At 42.0% G+C, this 5,351-nt stretch overlaps 1 pseudogene; it reads right to left on the bottom strand.

Moving 5' to 3' along the window:
* Positions 1 to 886: 886 nt before the first annotated feature.
* LOC128572931 (serine/threonine-protein kinase Sgk1-like) lies at positions 887 to 3,746 on the bottom strand (annotated as a pseudogene).
* Between the last annotated feature and the right edge of the window lie 1,605 nt (positions 3,747 to 5,351).

Below are 5,351 nucleotides of genomic sequence, written 5' to 3'. Positions count from 1 at the left end.
TGGTACACCTCCCAGGTGACAGGCACATCTACAACACAGAATTGACCTCACAAAGCATGTAACCTAATCACCTCTACCCTCATATTAATCTGAAATTTACAAAGAAAGAGGAGATGCAAAAAGAAAACAACTGATAAGTATTTTCATTGTTTATTTGTTTATTTATTTATTTATTTGTTTTTTAGATTTTATTGCAAACCAAAATTGGTTTATCACACACAAAAAAAGTTGTGTGGTGGGAGAAGGGAAGGATTGTACATACTATAACCATGTTAATTACAGTACATTAAATGGTGGTTTACACTACAAATAAGCCTATAAGTTTAAATATACTAGTGTTATATCCCAATGTACAGATTTTCTTTATGTAATACATACAATTATCAGGAATGCCAAAAAAAAACAACACCCATAAATAATGCCCATTTACATGTGACATTTTTAAACAATGAAAACACCAACAGCTCTGACTGACAACTGGGACATTGGTCCATAAAAACCCTTTCTAAGGGGCGGCGCCTGTGGCTCAGTTGGTAAGGCACCAGCCCCATATACCGAGGGTGGCGGGTTCAAACCCGGCCCCGGCCAAACTGCAACCAAAAAATAGCAGGGCGTTGTGGCGGGCGCCTGTAGTCCCAGCTACTTGGGAAGGCTGAGGCAAGAGAATCGATTCAGCCCAGGAGTTGGAGGTTGCTGTGAGCTGTGTGAGGCCACGGCACTCTACAAAGGGCTGTAAAGTGAGACTCTGTCTCTACAAAACAAAACAAAAAAAAAAAAACCCTTTCTAAAAATAGAAATATTTGAGGCAGCAATGCTTTCTTTAAGCATCTGAATACAAGTCATTGCAAGACAATTTCAATAAATTTTAGTTATTAACTGTATCTTACAAAAAACTGTCTACATGGGTGGCACCTGTAGCTCAAGGAGTAGGGCGCCGGAAGTGGTGGGTTCAAACCCAGCCCCGGCCAAAAATCACAAAAAAAAGTCCATACATAAATTTATCTTCCAAATATGGAAGAAACAATGTCCCACGTTGTGTGTCCTGCAAGTGTCACATCGATGCGTATAACAAAATCCATCATCTGTGATCAAGCATAACATACTCATTCCATTGTTCACAGAGTAAGTAAACAAGGAAAAAGTAAAGAACTGAAACACTTTGCAATAGGAAAAGCTTTGAAGCTAACATGATCTCTTCAGAAAAGGCACATTTCATAATATTCATTATCACAGCCTAGGTAGACCTGCAGGAGAACCTTCTTAGAACACTGCCTTCCTTCTCATAAGACTCCTGCATCTAAGGTGGCACTCCAATGCTCATTTCAGAGATAGGACCACGTTGGAAGTAAGAATAAAAATGAAAACATCATAAGCTCACTTAGGATGTTCTCTTCCAAAACCTTCCAGCAAACAGTGTGTAAGATTGCTAAGCTTCCAGAGATGTGCAAATTCTCTTTTAAAGATGTACTGTCAGCTGGCAGCTCCACCAAAAGGCTACCTAAAACATTTAAAATACACAAAATCCTTCAAAAGCAACCCAAGATTGTTCAGAGGAAGGAGTCCATGGGAAGTGCATAGGAGAAGCCTAGGAAAGCCTCCCAACTTCCTTGATGCTGGCTGTGATGAGGATGCTGTCAGGGGACCTGCCAATGGAGTTGGGGACTGGCTTTTCAGTAAACTCGGGATCAAGGTGCTGCAGGTCGCTGGGTCCAGTCACATTTGGGTTAAAAGGAAGAGTAATCTTCTTATTAATGAGATCATACCAGTTAATTAGGGAGAAGAAGACATGACTCTTAATCTCCATCAGTCATCCTTGGCACCAAGCCACTTTGTCCTGTCCTTCTACAGGCGACCTCCCAGGAGGTGCCTTACAGAATTTGTAATATTTGGTTTCAACTGGAAGGGCTTGTTCAGAATATTGTCGTATATCTCAGCTGTGTTTTGGCTATAAAAAGGAGGCAGGCCACACAGAATCTCATACAAGAGAGCCCTCAGGCACCACCACTCCACTGTCCAGGCATAAGGTTGCTTATGGAGCACCTCCGATGCCAGATACTCAGGTGTACAACAGAAGGTAGATGTGGTGCCATTATGCTCAATGTTTTCCTTGCACAGTCCAAAGTCAGTAAGGACAATGTGTCCCTGGGAGTCTAGAAGAATATTCTCAGGTTTTAAGTCTCTATAGACAATGTTCAGAGAGTGCAGGTAATCCAAGGCACTGGCTATTTCAGCAGCATACGAACGAGCCCGTGGTTCCAGGAAGCAACGTTCTTTCTGGAGATGGCAGAACAACTCTCCACCATTTACGTAGTCTAGGACAAAGTACAATTTGTTTGCAGTCTGGAAAGAGAAGTGACGGCCCACCAGGAAAGGGTGTTTCACATTCTTCAACAAAACATTGCGCTCTGACATAATATGCTTCTCCTCCTTCTTTTTCAGGATTGCTTTCTTGTGTAAAACTTTAACTGCATAGAAAACTTCTGCCTTGTGTCTTGCTAGAAGAACCTTTCCAAAACTGCCTTTCCCAATCACTTTCAAGAAGTGAAAGTCAGATAGTTTAGCATGAGAGTTGGATGATGGATCAAGGTTGATTTGCTGAGAAGGACTTTGTGGAGGAGAAGGGTTGGCATTCATCAGCTCAGGTTCCTGGGGCTGGGAGATTTTCAAGATGGACTGAATTTCTGGGTGTTTGCATGCATAGGAGTTATTAGCAATCTTCTGAATAAAGTCATTGAGGCCCATCTTCCTCTGTTTCATGTAAGCAATAAGAATTGCTACCATTCCCCTCATTTTGGAGTAAGCGAGGGGACCCGTAGCAGCCTCAGTTTTCACCATCATCACTTCTGAAGGAATAAATCAGGCTGTTGCTGACTGGACACTGGTTAATCCAACCAGTATTTTCAATATTTAATATCCATTTTAGAGCCAGTGTCTCACTCTATTGCCCTGGACTAGAGTGCAGGAATGTCATAGCTCACAGCAACCTCAAACTCCTAGACTCAAGCAATCCTATGCTTAAGCATCCCAAGTAGCTGGGAATACAGCTGTCTCTCTCATCCTTATTGTTTTTTAAAATTAGCTCCCACCCTAAAGATCCCCATCTTGACTAGTTGGGGATCTTAACTTTTGAATTAAAACTCTCATAAACTGTCACCATGTTGTGACATATTTAAACATATTCTTGACTGATAATAAAGTGGTTTCATAGTAGAACTGAGTACACTGGATATTTTTTCTTCCATTATTGAGATACTTTGCTAAGAAGAATATGTTCCAGCTCTGTCCATGTAAACATGAAAAAGGTAAAGTCTCCATCTTTTTTAAGGCTGCATAATATTCCATGGTGTATGTATACACAATTTATTAATCCATTCATGGGTCGATGGGAACTTGGGCTTCTTCTATGACTTAGCAATTATGAATTGGGCTGCAATAAACATTCTGCTGAAAATCTTTGTTATAAAATGATTTTTGGTCCTCTGGATATAGACCTAGTAGTGGAATTGAAGGATAGAATGGCAGGTTTATTTTTAGGTTCCTAAGTGATCTCCAAACATCTTTCCAAAAGGAACATAATAGTTTGTATTCCCAGCAGCAGTGCAGAAGTGTTGCCTTTTCTCCAACATTTATGGTTTTTGGATTTTGTGATGTGGGCTAATCTTACTGGAGTTAGATGATATCTCAAAATGGTTTTGATTTGCATTTCTCTGATGATTAAGAATGATGAGCATTGGGCGGCGCCTGTGGCTCAGTCAGTAAGGCGCCGGCCCCATATACTGAAGGTGGCAGGTTCAATCCCGGCCCCAGCCGAACTGCAACAAAAAAATAGCTGGGTGTTGTGGCGGGCGCTGGGAAGCTGAGGCAAGAGAATCGCTTAAGCCCAGGAGTTGGAGGTTGCTGTGAGCTGTGTGATGCCATGGCACTCTACCGAGGGCCATAAAGTGAAACACCGTCTCTACAAAAAAAAAAGAATGATGAGCATTTTTTCATGTGACTGTAGGCCATGTGTCTGTCTTCATCAGAGAAATTTCTCTTCAAGTCTCTTGCCCAAACTGAGATGGGATCACTTGCTCTTTTCTTGCTAATACGTTTGAGTTCTCTTGGGCCATTGTCTTTTAAGACTAACTTTGTTGCGCGTCACAGAAACAAAAATTGTATGAGGTTCCCCTCTTGCCCTGTTCTATGTCTCTGAGCTTGACTTTGTGACTGGGTGGGAGTTATCTCCTCAGTCTCTGCCATCTGAAGGGCGTGTTTTGTTGGGAACAGGTCAGATGGCCAGTCTGAAAGACCGGGAGTCCAAGACACGTAAGATTTAAGCAGCACACTGTGTGTACCAACTGTCAAACTCTGATGAGTGAGTGTTTTGTCCTTGTCTATTCTAACATAAGTCTATTTCTGAGAGAAGTTTGGAAATTATCAGAACTGCCTCCTCTAAGCCCTCTCCAGGAACACCTCTAGCTTATATGGTAAAAACTTACTCTAGGCCTGTGAGACTACCGCCAGGGCTTTCTATAAAGAGGCTTATTAAGTTGAGTCACTTTTGGAATGAATATACCGTAGAAAATGTTAATGATAAATGGTCAGAGAATGGATCCTGTGAACTAGAAAAACTCCTTAATTTAAAGAAAATTCTAGGCTCAGCACCTGTGGCTCAAGTGGCTAGGGTGCCAGCCACATACACCGGAGCTGGCAGGTTCAAATCCAGCCAGGGGCCCGGCAAGAACAATGACAGCTGCAACCAAAAAATAGCCGGGTGTTCTGGCAGGCACCTATAGTCCCAGCTACTTGGGTGGTGGAGGCAGAGAATCACTTGAGCCCAGGAGTTGGAGGTTGCTGTGAGCTGAGATGCCATGGCACTCTACCCAGGGTGACAGCTCGAGGCTCTGTCTCAAAAAAAAAGAAAAGAAAAAAAAATTCTAGAGAGCTCTCATTCTAAGCAATTGCCTTATTTATATTTATGGGAAGATCAAATTGAAAGAAAAACAAACATCACTGTTATGACTAACCTTTAAAACTCCCTTAAAAAAACTGAAGAGTAGAAATCTGAATTAGAACAAGAGTTAAAATCTGTCTCCACATTAAACCCCCTCTGACTTGTACTCCTCTCTATCCTCAATTACCTGTTCCTCACCCCCCAGAAGATCTTTTAGATCCCTGGGTTCCTGGTCAAAATCAACCTCAAAATATAACCCAAATTCCTCAATAATCATCCTAAGGAGACAGTAAAAGTATTTCTTTTTTCTTTTCTTGACAGAGCCTCAAGCTATCACCCTGGGTAGAGTGCCATGGTATCACAACTCACAGCAACCTCCAACTCCTGGGCTGAAGTGATTCTCTGGCCTCTGCCTCCC

Source organism: Nycticebus coucang, chromosome 20, assembly GCF_027406575.1.
Source record: "Nycticebus coucang isolate mNycCou1 chromosome 20, mNycCou1.pri, whole genome shotgun sequence".
NCBI lineage: Eukaryota > Metazoa > Chordata > Mammalia > Primates > Lorisidae > Nycticebus > Nycticebus coucang.
Note: the sequence above shows the minus strand (reverse complement) of the source record. Positions and strands in the feature narration are given on the sequence as shown.